The sequence below is a fragment of the Trachurus japonicus genome, chromosome 5 (assembly GCF_045865225.1).
Source record: "Trachurus japonicus isolate A0001 chromosome 5, Traja_1.0".
NCBI classification, from domain to species: domain Eukaryota; kingdom Metazoa; phylum Chordata; class Actinopteri; order Carangiformes; family Carangidae; genus Trachurus; species Trachurus japonicus.
In genome coordinates this window covers 17592538-17610602 of record NC_140911.1, presented here as the reverse complement: position 1 = coordinate 17610602, position 18065 = coordinate 17592538, and the positions used below count along the sequence as shown (strand labels likewise).

Here is an 18065-nt window from a genome sequence, read left to right as displayed (position 1 = left end):
GCATGGGAATAATCCACTACTATTCTATATGCATGCACACATTCACAGACACATACTGAAAAAGACTACGTGATAAAAAAAAACTTCCCCCAACACACACTGGCAGTGATGAGGAGAGTGTGTATTTGTAATAACAGTGAGTTCCTTACCTGTGAGGTGTGAGGTGTCCAGCAGGATCAAGGCACAAAGGAAACAAGGGAGCAGAGGGAGACAGAACAAAACAAAGAGACTATTAGAATGAGCCAAAGTGTGAGTCACAATATCTTTGGAGACACAAAAACAGAACATCAATGTGAGGAAAGAACGAGGCGAATTAGAATCTCTGTGCCCACAAACACATTTAGGCTGATGAAACTCTTTTAGAACATCGCTGACCGCACAACAAAAATATAATCATGCAGCGCAAAAAATGCCTTGTTTGTTCCATTTGTTGAAAACATTGTGCAGGCATCACAGTATCATCCAGCTGAATCAGACTGATACAGGTAAGTGTGCTGTCACACTTTCACACACTACCACCACAGCCCAAAACCGTGCTAATTAGTTAACAAGATTCCTGTTATTAAATGTGAAAATTACTGACACAGTTTGATTGACAGAAGTCAACGTCTAACTTGTTATGCTTCTCCTCTGGCAAAACTTGTAGCTTTGTGTGTCCAGCAGCAGAGTCTCCAAGGGGCATAAATTAGGACTTTTTATTGTGTTAATTTCTACACTCAATTATCTGGACTTGCAGTGGTTTGGATACATTTAAATTTATTTTAATGATGTTGTTTAGTATGTTGCATCTTGTTGCCTTTCACATAAAAAGCACCCATTTTTGAAGAAGCCCCTTGGCTGATATGAATGACAGTGTCCAGACCTGTTCCAGCTGACCTCACCACCAATGTTCAGCTTTAAATTCAGGTGTGAATAGAACCAAAAGCACATTATGGACCCAACTTCTCTACTGATCCTCTATCACAGTCTCATTAGTCCCAACAAAGCGCCATTATGAATCAAAAATATTTTACTATCTCAAAAGGATAAAACTTAATTTCACTGCAGGGCTAATTTAGGCAGCACTTTCATTTGCTCAATGCCTCCGTACCACTTTTTCATTTGCTCTCTCTCTCTCTCTTACCAAGTCTCACACAAGGACATAGAGGCTATAGACCTGTCCGTCGATTGCCTCAAAACAACCTAGAAGTGTTTATTTGCATTGGAAGCGGGGAAGTGAGGTATGTTCACAAGTGGTCACTTGATTTTCGAGCAGGTGTAAACTGAACCACTTGTGATCGGGTCACTGACGCTGCATGCTAATGCAAGTCTGAACAAGGTCTATGTGTTTAACACACGATTGGCAGGATTTTAAATATTTTTGGTCTCAACCCTTTCTATTATACAGTACCTATAATACTCACACCTATTCAAATATTACTGCGATGTGGTTCGTGATGAGCCTGATGAAGGCTACAGGCTGAAGCACGTTGGTTAAATAAAGAGTTTCTGGGGCAACTTCTTTTGCCCGTCAGCATCTTACAAGAGGCCTTCAGGGTTAAACTAGATTTCAGCAGACCCTCGCGCATGACTGCATTCATTTGCAGAAGGTTAATAATTCTGCTGAAAAAAAGACATGTATTTAATCAAGTAAATTAAAGGAGAACTCCACTGATTTTACACCTAAAGGTCACTTCATTAGTCAGACAAAATAACCTTGATCATAAATAAACTGTAACGCATAATGAGCCTAGGCTACACATTTTAAACAGATGCCATGTGATTAAAAATGGGGGAATGGAGTTTTAAAGATGTGTGTGTTAAGCAGAAAGCAAGTGTTTGACAAAGATCCTACTGGTTGCATCATGGGAAATGTAGGATACAGGGTGTTTGGTGGCTGATTCAGTTACTTCAGCTTCTGCTGCTTCGATTTTGTCTATTTTTTCTACACATCCAGTGAGGTAGCCTATTTATTTCCTTGATAAGCTGCTGTACGTTTCAGTGAGACATTGGGAACTTCTTGCTACATTTCATTTATTTGTCAGCCCCAACTCCTTTGTGGTAGCATCACAGTCTAGTTTGGAAATATCCCATGAACCTGTGAAGGATACTGAGCCCAGAGGATAACCGGGGCTCTGTCCCATCTATCACAGACTTCTCAAATATTAGATTCTTTCCACCCTTCCCACAGACTGTTAACCCTCCTGCTGAGTGCAACTTGATCTCAAAAGAAATACTTTCCTCCATATCAGGAGGGAAACAAAGAGGGGGAGGGGGTACAAAACTCGCACATCAGGCCAAAATGAAATGCACTTGCGTTTTCTACTTTCCCCTATTTTGTTGTAGTTAAATCTAATGGATTGAGATGTTCATTTAAACAGTTCCTTTTGCTGATACAACAACTCCCTGTGGTTGTCTGCCTGATCCACACAGACTCGTGTCAAATCACATCCCACTTAATCCAAATGTTTTCCATCTTTTTGGTCCATCACTATGACCTCTGACCTTTGACTCACTAAATTGGATGAATTTGTTTTTCAGTCCGGGTGAATCTTTGTGCCAAATGTGAAGGGATTTCCTTTGAGGAGTTCTTGAGAAATTAAGTTCACAAGGCTAAAATCATGTTCTGTGGGCTCAACGTGACCTTGCCCTTTGAACTTTAACCAACAATTTCTAATTAGTTTGTTTTCAAGTCCATGTGAAATTCCCTCAAGGTGTTATACATAATGTTTTTACAAGGCCAAAAGAGCATCTATGAGGCCATGATGACCTTTGACCATCAAAATCTAATCAGTTCATTCTTGAGTCCAAGTAAATGTTGTGCTGAATTTGTAGAGTTTCTGTCAATTTGTTACTGATATATCATGTCTACAAGAGTGGGATGTACAAACACACGTATGTTAACTGTGCTGTACCAACATGTTGCACATGGTTTCCCAGTCTACAGGACTTGGGCTCACACTGACAAAGCTGTGAATTAAGCCCAGTGCAGAGTCACAAAAAACTGAACAGCAGTGAAAACTGAAGTCATCAATCAAGTCATCAAGGTCCAATCTGACATTGGAGGAAAAAGTGTTCCCCTTGCAGCTGCTGACAAGCATCAGACTGAGTCTGAGGGGAACGAACATGTTAGGAAGCACCATTACTGATATAAATGGGGTGTCCTTCCAGCACCAAGGGACGAGACAAGAACTCTTAAATCTTGCCAAGAAGCTGCAACGTGTATGACACAGAGAACATTATACTAAGGACTCTGTGATATCCAGACGTAGGCCTAGTGGGTCTTACAATGCAAAATCATTTGGGTTCATTAGAATTCAAAACTAATCAGATGCATGAGTTGACACATTTCATGGCAACATGCCCATAGATATATCAACGTTGACATTTTTGCCTGGGCTTGACTGGGTATTAAACCATTTCTAAAGCTTTGAGAGTCCTGCTTCATACATTTCCAAACAACTTCCATTACACTACTATTGAGGCCACTGTGCTCCTGGGACCACTCAAAGCTTTAGAAATGGTTTTATACCTTTGCCCTGATCTATGCCTCACCACTATTTTATAGCGCAGGTCTAGAGAGATTTCCCAGGACTTCATGGCTTGGCTTTTGTCCTGACAAGCAGCCTGAGTTGTGGTACCTTACATACACAAGTGTGTGCCTCTCTAAACAAATTTGCCACGGATGTAAGTTGTTGACAAATCTCAGACCTGAAGGGGAAAAAAATGTATATATTGATTCAATTGCAGTCTTTTGCGTCTTTTGATGCTTGGCACTTTAAATTCCCCAGCACATTCTCTGGTGTTCACGTGACTAGTGACTGGTAAAATCCTTGAATATCAAACATTTCTTAAAATCTGGTCCACCATCACATGACATCAATACAGTTTAATCCACTAGAGAACAGGAAACACATTCTGGTTTTCACATACATTTACAAAACATGTACTTTGCAGAGAGGTCGTGGCACCAGCTCCGCTGCTCTCTCACTGTTGTTCTTTCCACCCACACATATAAAGCTGTACACAACTAGTTCATGCCCCTTCCCTGGGGGTGGAAACATGTCAAAGGTATTTGTGGGGAATTTATAGAAAATCACTGGAAGAAGGAGACGTGGAACAAACATGTGGAGCCAGGTGGAGAGAAAATAAGGGCATCAAAAGAAAAAAACACTACAATGGACCTCAAAGTCAGTGAGCATCACAGAAGGACTCAATGGTCAGAGTACAGCAAGAGTGATTCTTTTTGTCCCATTAGAAGAGATTTGCCTTGAAGAAAAGGGGGCCCAGGAGACAGCTGCAAGTTGGCATTTTGTGTCCCATTACCAAGAAATGGTTAGGCTGGGTGCCATCAGAGCAGCTCCGGCAATTACTGCAATTAGTGGCCTTATCGGAGTCACCATCCCAGTGGGGTCCATTTGTAAGGGAAGAGACTTAAGGTGCTATGTTGTTGGAGAATCTATTTCTGAGTGCACAGAAGCTCTCAGTCAAGCCCTTTGGCTAACACAGAACATCCTTGGAGCTTTAACTGTGTAAGGGAACAGTGCACACCTTGCTGTAATGTACCAAAAACCCCCCAAAAAAAATGTATGCAGCAAATTAAAAAGTTGGATGTCATAAGTATTGTCTAGTGAAGTGGGTGGTGGGAGTGATGGTTAGTGTGGAGTTTGTTTATGTTTTATCTTTATTTATATTTGTTGAGGTAAACACTCACAGAGCACTTTATTAGGGACACCTGTATGCAATTATCCATCAGCTAATCAGGTGGCAGCAGTGTAGTGTATAAAATGGTGCTTCAGTTAATGTTCCCATCAAACATGTGACTGTGATAATTGGCTGGAGTGAGCGTTTCAGAAAAATAAGTAAAATGTGTTTATGGTAAATGCATAACAAGAAATGTTGTGTATGTTTCCATTGGAGAAAGAGTTGATTTTTGGCTCAGTGGTTAAGGTTAGGGAGCAGAAAAAGTCAGCGGCAAGTCCACATAATTTCCCCAAAAGTGAGACAAGTGTGTGTGTGTGTGTGTGTGTGTTATGTCAGCAGTGCAGCGGGCTACCAAGGGAACAGCGGAGAACAGGTTTTGTTAGCTGCCAGACACAAACTCCAATTAAGTCCACAGGCAGAGGTAGCCGGCCTTCAGTGGATCCTCCTGGATCGCTGTGTCCTACATATCTACACACATACACACACCAACAAGTGTTCAACCTACTGCACTGTTGTTACACATTTTTGAGTGTAAGTCTCAATACGGGAAAAGCTACACTGTTTGTTTTTTCCAGGGCCTATAAATTAATTAAAAAGAGTTTTACATCAGAAGAAAATGCAGTAATAACTCATGCTGTCTTTAATAGGGAAAAAATGATAGGAAACAAACAGCATGATCAAAACACATGAAAACAGGTAAATTCAAGCTTGGGGAAAAAAGGTATTGTCACAGTGTATGCACAAAATAAAACCTTGACCTGCTGATTTGGGAGAAGTGGGTTGCTTTTTCTTGTATTTCACATGAGGATGTTTTGACGATTTCAAACTGCAACGTTTCTATTAAATGATCTAATATTAAGTAGGGCAATGATTTTCGAATGGTCAATTAATAATCAATTAGTACCCCGCGATTATCGAATAGTACTTTTGCTTGAAATGTCCATCCCCAATATTGAGATGATTAAAAATCAAAATGCTGGTTTAATTCTGATGTGTTTGAAAAACCTGGAAAATCTGTAAGATGGTCTTTTAGTTGGTATTTGTTGGCGATTTTTCTCCGGTATAATAATAATTTATAACATTGTTGAATATGTGAAAGATTAATTTTCATTTGTACCTTATTTATTTAGCCAAATTGACAGGTTTCAATACTAGTACTTCCATTGAAAACACATAGCTACCTGTGGATTTTCATTAGCATTGTATTGCTAATTAACTGGGATATGTGATGACTATAATCAAGTGAGACCACATTGAGACAATTGATGGCCTTTGTGACACAGCACTGTTGGAAATCAGGAGCCTCTTTTCAAAAGTGTGAGCAGGGGCACTTGCACATTTGTTTGCCTGATTAAAGAACAACAAAGCAACAATAATTAGATTTGATGGTTTCACATAGTTTCTAAATCAATCGTGACTTCCTCTTACAAATAGGCAGAGGATAGCAGTAACAGATGAGATGATGAAGGTAAAAACTTTTAAAGTTTAAAGTTCAAACTATGTAATTAAACACCCACAAAGTGTCAGGCCTTGTCTGAGAACAGGGAAAACTAATGCACTACTATAAAACTGAATGACTGTGATTACGAGATGGGTTTCTGTTTCCTACCAAAAAATCTTTCTTCAATCAATTATTAACTAACACTGTACATGCACTCCTCCACTGCAAATCATAATTGCCAAGTACAAGTATTTTGTGATAAATAAATCATCGACTGGTACAGACTGTACAACTTCAGTGCTTCAGATTATGTTCAACAAACCATCAAACAACTGATTGAATATAAGCAGTAAGCACGGTCCGAACAGACACACAGCAGCGACATGCAGCTTGAATGACACTCAGAGGGAGGGACCTGGTGAATAGGCCCCTCCCACTGTGAGAGAGAGTCTTTATAAAAAGGTGTGAGTGAGTGAGATCTATCAAAAGTGAGTCTCTGCATGCACACATGTAACTGTGCTTTAATTTAACTGTTTGGCTGTAAGTTCAATGAGTCAAACTGAGTCAATAGTTTTCTTTTCTGTCCATCACTGGAAAAAGTGTGTTTGAGTGTTTCTGCAAAGGCGTGGGTGTCAGAAGAACACCCATAACACCCGCGGGTGTGATGCATGTGGACACGTGACCGTGAATCAAACAACACATAATTTTAATTAGGGACTTGGTGTTGGTCAGCTTGAGAACTTTGCATCTTTATTTATTTATTTATTTATTTATACTTTTGTTAACAGTGCAAACGCAAAGCTACAGATTTATTAAAATCGGAATGCTGGTCTAATCAGTGAGACTTCCAAAACTCTAGCTGTCACTAACTTTCCTCATGTAATCGCTCGACCTGTGAAATAAAGGGGTTTGCTGTGATGTCATTTTGAAAACAGCAGATTCTGGACCGGGAGAAGATGCAGATTTATGTCCTGTCACCTCTGTCACAATGTGTGTGTGGTGCCGAGCAGTTTCATCACTGTAGGATGAAAAGTTGCCCATTTCTCTCGCGTGAGGAGAAGCAGTGTGCATTCGCAGATGGAGGAAGAGAGAGAAAGCTGACAGTGTGACTTTCTGCAGAGGTCCTTCCTGCCCAGGGGCACAAACCAGACTAAATGTCACCGTTTTCATCTCCACCCGCATTGATCTCACACTCCGCTGTTCAAACGGCCACCGGACCCCTTCATGCCCTTTATGAAATCAATGCATTCCTCTGCCCACCTCATAAAAGTCCTATGAATGGCAAGAAGGCTGGACTCGCACACTCACGGGTCGTGGCTGACTTTGCCGGGCTATTTCATATGGATCATTATCTTAATTAATTTGTCGGGCTATTTGCTGACCTAAGGACTGGAAGCTGAAATGGACTTCTCTCCCTCTTCTCCTCACCTGACCTTTCTCACCGCCTCCTCCCTCGTTTCCCTCTGTTGACTTAAAGGCTCACTTCTTTTCTTCCTCTGTCGTTCATCTACTGTTTCTTCTCCCTCTTTCTCTTCCCTGTTGTCGTTCTTTTTCTCTATACTTCAGCACCTTTTTATCCACTCAGACACCTCTACAAGCATCCAAGGCCTTTTTATGGACACGTTGAAATAAATTTAACAACCAAATAAAGGAACAAACAGCAGCCTCTTCATAGATGAACACAGCCACTGGGAGAAACTATAAATAGGCAGTATAACAAAGACCATTAAGTCTAAATACATTAGAAAGCCAACAGAATGCATTTTATACTAACTGTGTATTAATCAGCACAAAGACGTCTGTCATCATATGATGGAAGAGTAAAGACGGACAATAAGCTGCTATTTAAGTTTGGGTGATTTGTTTTTATAGGTTTTCAAAGAGCAACTGGTGCCGTCACTCTCCCTTTAAAGGGGATATATTATGGAAATCACTTTTTGAAGGCTAACATATATTTGGGAGTTTGTCTTGCCTTCCGGCCCCCAAAATGTGAGAATTGACAAAAAAATCTGTAATGTGCAGGCTCCCTAGGTTGAAATCCACATGGTTTTACGAGCTGTTCCCTCAATTGTCTTCCAGTGATGTAACTAGAATTCAAATTTGCATAATACCACCCCTTCTACCTCGGACCGGTAGAAGGGGTGGGGCGGGGCAAGCAGTGGTTCATTTGCATTTAAAGGGACAGGCACTGAATCCAGCCGTTCTGAACAGGGCTGTTTTGAGAGTATGAAAAGAGCTGTGATGTTTGATCCTTGGGTTTTTTTGTATATTTTGGGGGGCTTTTTTGACAGTTGAGAGAGACAGGAAATGGGAGGCAGAGAGGGGGGGAATGACACGCAGTATAAGGCCGCTCGATATGTCTTCAAGACACCTGGAAACTATTTTAATTTTTGGAAAGGCGACATAATCTCTCTGCCCTGATGAATCATGTTTTTTTTTCTGTGTTATTTTGTTTTTATCTGTTAATGCAGCTTTCTTACCCACTTCCTGCAACTCCTCCTTCCGTTCCCTGATCTGTTTGTCTCAGAACTCCCTCAGTCTTATTACAGCACCTCACCTCTTCTCTTTTCTCCCTCTTCTCTGTTCTGACTCCTCCTGTAACAAGCTCTCTGAGGTTTGCCTGAGGTCTCACTGGCCTCCCGTCAACACTTGAACCATTCTTTACACATACACACACACAACACATCCAGGCCTATACTCTACATCCAATGAGAATTGAACTGAAAAAAAAAAAGCTCCAGTGTTTTGCTGTATTGTTCACAGCACTGGAAAGGAAACTGAAGCAAGCCCTAATGTGGCTCTTTCATGTCCTCTGCAGCAGGTTTCTTAGTTACAGAAAACGCTAGAATTGTATATTTATTAATTGTAAATAGGTGAAAGCATGTGGGAATTACTGAGCTACGCCAGGGTTGCAATTTTTGCTTCTGCAAGTCCACGGTCCGCTTAGGTCGGCATGAGCTTGAAAATGAGCACAGCAGACATAACAGCTTTTCTCATTTCATTTATGCTACAGTTTTGTTTGTTTGTGCTATGTGCATGCTCCAATTAACATGCATACAAACTACACTTCACATGTATGGAGCATGTCCTCCAGGTATAAAGAGGAAAACAATTACACATCCATGGTGTCCACAAGGGAGTGAACTGAACCTGTACTGTCCACACTAACGGTTTTAAATGAAGACACATCTCCACACAAGTCAACAGACGTGTTTAAGCTCTGTAACAGAAATCATTTCTATCCACCAACACCCCCTGAAAACACATATCACTATTCAAAAAACTGCAACAAGATTGTCGTCACAGAATTAGAAAAAAGAAAGGTGAAAAGGTCAGATTGAGTATATGTCATGGATTCCATTGCAGGTTGTTGCAAAGCAAATATGGTCACTCGTTATAGCAGTAGCATTATTCATCAAATTAGTATAAACGAGGAAGAATAAGGCAAGGGATTTTTCTTTCTGCTTTCCAAAATTTCCAACAATGTGTGTGCTGTTTCCAACAGTCTCAGTTTTAGGGGGTTGACAATTCTGCACAGAAAAATATAAGATGTAGCTTAAGTTATTTGTCCTAAACTAAAGTGTATTAGTGTTGATGTGGTCGTAAACTGTGTCTTGGAGTTGTGTGAGTAAGAGCATGGTCCTGTGGCTGCTGCTGTGTGGCTGAGACTACAGAAGTGACACCCAGGCTCACACACAACCTCCTCCTGTGTGTACGCGTGTGTGTTTAGTGTTTGAGAATGAGTGTGACTCTCGGGTCACCTCTAGGTCACGGTAAGGAGGAGGAGTGCTGTTGTGGTGATTTATGGCTCTCGCAGCACTATCAGGCAGGCCCCATTTTCCCAGAGGTCTTTGCAACAGGAGCCAGAATAACACACACCTCTGCTTCTTTCCTGCCAGCCAGCTGACGTCGTCTCCAGTCCTCACCCCGCCTCTCTCTGCAACCCCTTATTATTTTCTTCCAGTCACTCATTTCCAGCTTTACATTCAGGAGTGTAGTGGAGGACGAACCTGCTCGCGCTCTGTTCACTCACCTTTCTATCTTTGGCAAAGGAGTCGTCTGGACTAAGAACAGTCTTATGGCCTCAATTCTCAGAGTCCCACATATTAAAACGTGAAAGGGAAGGACGTCATTTGTAGTTTTAGTCATTTCAGGTCTGGTTCGCGGTCAAGTGTATCTGGATCAAATCAGGCTGCATTTTGGAAAATGAATTTCCTCATGTTGTAGTGGAGTTGGTTCTCCGTACATCCATTTGGGATCAGATCTGCAAGGGTTAGGGGTGTAACGGTACACACAAGTCACGGTTCGGTACGGGTTCGGTACAACAGACACTAATTGAATGTAAAACTAAAATCTGTCTTGTGTTATAAAATTTTTTTAAAAATTGAATACAAAATAAAACAAGTGCATTAGGAGTGTTATGATGCCATTCATTAATTCTAGAGGAAAAAAAACTTGCACTTGACAACTGGCAAATATTATAAAAAAACAAGAAACTAACATCAATGTTGGTTTACACAGTTAATTTAGGCTCGATGCCAGGTGCTTTGTTGATGTTTCTGGTGTCTGCGTTCATATCGAGAGGCTCAAAAGCAGCAGGATAAGTTGTTGCACACATCTTGTCTTTTTCCTTCACCAGTGATTGACATATCAGGGTGAATGTGCACTAACGTGTTTGATGCGTTTCTAGCGACGCCGTGAAATATCGCCGACGGATGCGAGCTGCTTTACACAGTCTGTGGTCGTGTGTTTCACTGAGAAGCCACACGGTGACATAAATGAGGCAGGCAGCTCCTCTAACTTCACTCTCTCATCACTTCTCACTAATGACTCCCTGACATTTTGCCTGGTGCCACTGTCAGATCAAGATGTACCCTTGACCAAGACCTTGGTCCAGAACAGAGCCTTCATGAAACCATCTTGAACTGAGGTTCACAAAGTGGACCAGCTTCAACCACAGAAACACTTTCAGGTCTCACATCTCACCTTGAGGAGGCTGTCAGTTCCACATCAATCAGATAATAGTGGTGGTTTAATGTTTACTTGGCTCTTTTCCTTTAGCCCATTTGAGCAAATGTGTACCAGAGACGGGTGTGCCAACAATGTCTGTCTGACCACACTTCAGTTCAATACCCCCATGGGCACTCAGGTGAAAATGCCAGGAACATACACCAGACTTTATACTAGGTCTAAGACAGAGCTTGGATCTCGTGGTTGGTGACGGCTGGGTTATAAATTGATTTTCCTCTAGGACAATGATAAATCTATCTATGTGCCTATGAAAACATAATTTACTTTTGATAATACTGCTTGCCCCGTACGAATCATCATTTCAGAGGTCCAGGTTTGTGTACCTCATTACAAATCAACACCGTTGTTCCAGACAGGGCCGGCCCCTGGCATAAACACTCTATGCGGTTGTTTAGGGCCTCAGCCGTCAGGTGGGGCCACATGATCAGAAGGTACTGGGGTTCAATTCAAGTCATTTTAACACTGAGGTCGGCGCGCGTTTACACGACGGTCTTGATATGTTTTTGTTTATATTTCGGTCATTTTACGCCGTAGAAACGCTGTTTAACTGCTCCCGTGACCTAGGGACGGCTCTCCTCTTTCAAATACACCCGCCCTCGACAACCTATGTTATTCACAGCCAGGGTTAGAGAGCCAATAACAGAGCATGGTGCACGCATTGTCCCCTCTCACTGTGCGTAATTGGTTGAATCCGTTGTCCGTCAACTTGAGCATACGTGATTGGTTGAATCGCCTGTCAGTCAACTTCGGCCAACCAATTGGCACTCTGGGATCACTAAGGTCCTTCCTATCACTGTTTTAGCTCCATGGTTTACCTCAGTGTGCTTAGAGCGGCTGGCATGGAGAGAGACGGCAGAGGAGACCGAACCTGTCAATTAAAACAACGGTGAAGCTTCAAACCCGCAGAATCGTTAGGAGAGAGAGAGAATCAGTGATGACGGTGCTTCAGACGCTGAAAGTTTTGACTCATCTGATGAGCAGGATTATTTAAAAAATATATATATATATATATATATATATATATATATATATATATATATATATATATATATATATATATATATATATATACACATATGAGAAAGTTCAGACTTAAACTCAGCTCCAGCTCTGTATACAGACCTGTTGAGCTCTTACACTTTTTTTTTTTTTTTTTACCTTTCACACAGCACAGACACAGTGACAACACACATTATATGAACAATGTAAATTGTGTGTTTTCCGTTTATTTAGTAAATATTTTTGTTTGAAGAGGAAAAAAAGCTAATTATCATTTAAAAAATCTGATGAAGCTTTGAAGTCAATATTCAGCTTCGTTTATCTCACATTTAAGACATTTGGTGAAAGTAAAATGCCAGAATGACAACATTTATGCTCAAAAGGCGAATTTCATTTTAGACTTGTTTTCTACACTTATCTATTACTGTATTCATATCCTATTTCAAGCACCAAAAGAGTTTGTTCTCATGACTGAAGGAGTGTTTTCACAAGGGATTTGAAATATTTCAGAAAATTTGGCCTAAATTATTTCTTTATACAGTGTTCTAGGACAAATTGGCCTCAGTGTACTTAGAGCGGAAGATTAGACATAAAACACTTCAGTATTGTTACATCTGTCTATCAAATATGTCTGTATTCAGTTTTAAGCAGTGTATGTGATTTGGTGTTTGCGCTTAGAGTGGGCCACAAACAAAAATCTTGTTTAGGGCCACCAAAATGCTAGGGCCGGCCCTGGTTCCAGATAAATTACCAAACCCATACATTTTGCTCTCGTCTTTTTCTGCCCTCTCTTCCCTGTTGCCATCTCCTCCTCTCTCTGCCTCTTCTCTCTTAGAGCATGTCACTCACTAGGTCACTAACGCACTTCAAGGATCCTTCATATCAGGAGACTATTAAAAAGCCCTTGACTCTGCACCCCAGCATTACCTGTTGCAATCTCCTCATTTAGTTTCAGCAGCAGATTCCTCTCACACAAATCAATATGGGAAGAGGACTGTGGGCCGCGTGAGGGGAATGAGTGGCACAGTTAATAATCACAATCCACCGTCTGAAGATGGAAGTTGAAAATATAAAAACATGTGAAAAGGATTATCTGAGCAAATCATTCAGCAGGGTCAAAACCTAAACAAAAATAAAATCATCTCTTTTTCCTTCTGCCATGACTGACGTGTTGCATTAGCCCCCGCCTCTGTGGCCACGTTCCGCACCACTTGGCTAACCCCCGCCTTATTAATTACCTCATTACCAAATGAGAGGAAGGATACTGGAAAGTCTGCGTTTGCTGGGCACAGCAGCCGACCGAGGCCGATGGAGTGCATGTCGGTGAGCATCTGAAAGCTCAGGCAGCATTAACCTTTGTTTGGATGGACGGGCCTGTCAGAGGCAGCAGGATTTAGACTGTGATGATGGAAGCCCAGAGATCAGTGAGTACCAGTGGTCATGCTTAATGAGATGACATCAAGAAACGCTTTCCCTCCAGATATGTAGCACTTCATGAAACTCCATTAATTTACTTGTCCTTTCCTGGACTAATTAACAGTGTAATTAACCACTGGATAAAAGCTATTTTGCCCTATTCACATGCTGAGACTGACTGAATAATTTATAAATGTTACAATTGTTGATTGCATGAATATATAATCAGCTTTCATAGAGGCTTAGCAAATTTGATTGTTGAATGACAAGATGCTATCAACAGAAATCAAAAGAAATTAATCTCGACTTCAGTTCAACATCAGTTTTACCCGTTACTTTGATCACTAGATCACGTGTGACAGTTGATAATAGTTAAACAAAAGTGAAAACATAATGTGGTTCAAATTTGTTATTACCATTCTTTTTTCTTCCTTGACAAAAAAGAAATTAGTTTCCTCTCTGACAATGGTGCTGTAGAGCCTGTCTCACCTTTTAATAGTAGGAGGGACTAATCCCATATTCCAAGTGTGATTGGGCCTGACAATCTGATAACGTCTCTCCAGTGTCTGGATCATTTATTCTATTTACCTACAATATAAAAGCTACTGCAACCATACAGGTCCTCAGTCTGTAACGTTTTCTACTGTATGGAAAAAGATTCCCAGCCAGTCAACCTCAATGCTAATTACAGTTTGGACCTAAATATCACATTATTTTGCTTCCCAAGCACAGCTAGTGTTTGTTGCATACAGAGTGTGTTTGTAATATATTTAACTATGTATTTAAGTGCCAACCTGTATGCTGGAGATTATTTTTCTATACATAATGTCTAGCTGCTCTGTGGCATAGTATTTCTTTGAAAAGATGAACTGCTGCATTTACTAACAGACGTGGGGGAGATAGTTGGGCTCAATAGCATGGTTACAAAGCACATGACTATCACACCGTAGACCAGGTATAGTTTCTGTCCATGGTTTAGGCAACAAAAGAACTTTGGTGAAGATTAGGGAAAGAGAGGGATTTTGGTAAAGGACCCATATTCTACACTTTGCCTGTTCTTTTATTTGAAGCCATAACAATTTATATTTGGGATTTACACTGGCCAAAAACCATCTCAGTGTGGTTTTACATCTCCTCTCTCAGGCCTCACTATCTATTGCAGATTTTTGAGACTTTACAAAGTCACATATGTCCTGACAACTGGTTTAAAGGCTTTGTTTCTGGATACATACTGTGCATTTCTATGTGGACAGAGGCTTTGATAACTGCTTTATTATCACACTACATACATACACTACATATACATATATACACACACACTTAAAAATGTTAATGAACAACATATGCCAATTGTGATGATAGAAAAGATTCTGTAATGGATGCAATTACTTTCAAGGTTGTTTGATGCTGTGTGCACACAGGTCAGAGCATCAGGTAGAAATTGTGCGATAGCACTAAATGATAACATTGTTGCACTCATGCAAGGTGGTGATAAAATTAATGGCCAATTAGCATCAGTTAAGTTGGAGGTGGTGTACTGGGTGATCAACTAACTAGCATGAAGGCCATTATACTGTACAACTGCTAAATCTTCACCAGGGAATGCTTGTTCTGGTGCAACCTGAAACTAAACTCATGACACAAACACAACAAGCATGCCCATGATTTTCAGCAGCCATAGCAGATTATCTTGGGGACCTAATATAGATATGACTTGGGAATACTTGTTGGAATAAGCCAGAGGAAAATGGTGTGAATTTCAGTTGGAAGTTTGAGTGATGCAACATGTCACACCGTTGATAGATTTCAAATGAAACTAGATTCCAAGCCATTAAAGCAGTCAATTCAATTATTTCGGTTTAGACTGGCAGCAATTTCCCATTCATACATTAGGCGTAAAATGACCAGAGCACCTCACTATTCTCTAAAGCCCATTAGGTAATTGGGGCTGATGGTTGGGGAATTCCAGTGACACAGCTGTTCCAGATGTGATAGAATTCATGGAGGCTCTCAGGTAATAATTACAGTCATTCCACCTCCCCCGTGATAGCAAAGTCATTTGGAGATGGCTCATTGTACGAAGGCTAAGTTGACTGTTAAGACGAATATAAAACAATTCTCTCCATTACTTTTGTGACCCAGGTGAAGTCCTCCGAGGATGGAGAACAGAACACTTTAAGCCTTCATGGGGCCCTGTTATATTGTTTAGGTGATATGTTCTTATCGGCACAAGTTTTACCCCAGAGAGCAAAATGAAACTTCTGGCCCATATATTTCCACAACAGCAGAAATTCCTGCTGTTATCCTGCGGTGCAGATGATTTTTTATGTGTGTGTGTATATGTGTGCCAAAGTTGGTCTAGATTTTATCTAACAATGCTGTCTACGGGCCAGATTTGGACTGTGGACACAGGCATACACTAGGCCAGAAGAAAACAAGCATGTGGCCCTAGTGTGAGCCAGACTTATTTTGTTGAACACCACCGCCATTTTTAAGTCATCACATGAACAGAACTTTGGGCATCTGTAGGAATTATTGGGCCGTATGCTCCGTTTCCTCTGGCCCAGTATACTCAGTACTTTTTCCCTCTTGGCCTATTTATGACCTTTGTACCACTTATGTCACTGGATTTGAACTGTGAATTTCAATAAACACTGGAAAAATAGGGCTCTTCTTAAATTTCACTACTGTATACTGTAGATACCAGTACAAATGGAGTATATACAGTATATGCCAAGTATTTGCCTCAACTGATGTTGCCTTTTTTTGTAATTAAAGTATATTTTCTGCATGGACGTGGTCCAATATTATCACTGGTGTTTTCCAAGTTCAAAACTGAACAAAGGATCAAGTGTCGGTTGAAATTTGATTAAACAGGGACTGTTATGGGATCATGAAGGGTTGCTTGTCTCCACTTACAGCCATCTAGGTGAGGCTTTAATCGTCTATACCAGTCGACGACAAAAGGAAAAGGAGCAACCTTAGAACAACGTGGGGCTAATTTCACTGCCAGGAGAAGTGATGAGTTGCCTCAAAGGACAGTCAGGGGCCTTATTACCTTAACACCCATCAGTAATGAAGCATGAACCTTACTCAGTGCACGCACACACACACACACATACACACACCTACCTGATAGAGAACAGTAATTACTGTCCCCTGCCCCTGCTTTCCCCTGCTATTTGAATGCATTAGCAGTCACCACAAACATTCAGCAGATGCAGATGAGACACATGGCATATTCCTGAGGCCATAGCCTTGGCATTACACTTTAATGGACACACTTAAGCTTCAGTTAGATAATGAGAACATCTTTTCATTCCCTCCATCCCTTCCTGCATCATTTTTTTCTGATTTCCCTCCGTGTGTCTCTGTCTTTTCTTTCTTCCTGTAGACATGAAGCCGCTGAGCTCAGACAGCCAAGGTGATCTTGACTGAGGCCAATTAGCCCACAACCCCCTCTCAGACTGAGGTTCACAATGGAAACGCTTGGGGAGAAAAGCAATAGGTTTACTCTCTAAACATGCCTGGCATAAGGACAGAAATCAATAGGCACTCGTGTAATTCACTTTGCAGCAGATAACTAGGAAGGGGGAGGGGGATTGATAAGTTTGTGATGAGGAGAATAGACACTTATGGAGCATCAGATTCATCAGGGTTTTGCTAATGCTTCACACAGAAGGCTAAAAAGGTAGGAGCACACTGAACTGAAGTGAACCTTGCTGGATTAGTCTGAGTTAAACCCGAATGCTAGTAAAGTAATTAAATAGTTTAAAAGTATTGTGTACTCAAAGTTTTGAATAAAGTTATACTAACTTAAATATGTTAGGTTTGTGTTTCTAAGTATTACCAAAGTCCTTCTAGGCAAGTCATGCCACTCGGCGGCCATCTTGGCGACGCCACGAAAACCCCAAGGAGACCAGACCCCTATCTAAATGAATGGAGGGATGGTCAAATCCACCCTTTAACGTGATAGCAGGACGGAAAAAACATACAGACGTGCTAGCCAGTGAAATAAGATACAAATAAAAACCAAAAAAACATAGACTTTACCGCAGAATGACGTTTAAATCGCTATTTTTCCACAGGGAGTACTCAACTGCACATGCGCGCGGATTTACGACACCGCCGTTACTGTACGGCTGTAACGGCTAAATCCGTGATCTAGCAGCAGCCCGAGCATACACCGGTCTGCCCTGCTCTACCTGGAGACATATCGGCATGAGTCTGGAGATTTTTGCTAAAAAATAAACGCTAGACTTACATGAAATCCGTCTTAATAATCACCTATGGGCTCCTAGTTCTGTGTGTGGTGACTGTGTCTGCTCCCCCTCCCACGATCCCCACAAACGTTAGCTGTCTCGGATGCTATCGAATGCTAGCATGGATGTATTACAGGGTATATACACAAATCTTTGAGTCAATTTACTACCATTTAATACCTTTTTTCACTACCTTCAGATTTTTTTTAATACCACCACGACATCGAGTTGCA

At 41.0% G+C, this 18065-nt stretch overlaps 1 protein-coding gene across 1 annotated transcript in view; it reads right to left on the bottom strand.

Moving 5' to 3' along the window:
- The window catches only part of LOC146987410 (receptor-type tyrosine-protein phosphatase gamma-like), a 421581-nt gene that overhangs the window by 257892 nt on the left and 145624 nt on the right, over positions 1–18065 (bottom strand). The gene's annotated exons all lie outside the window — the stretch shown is intronic.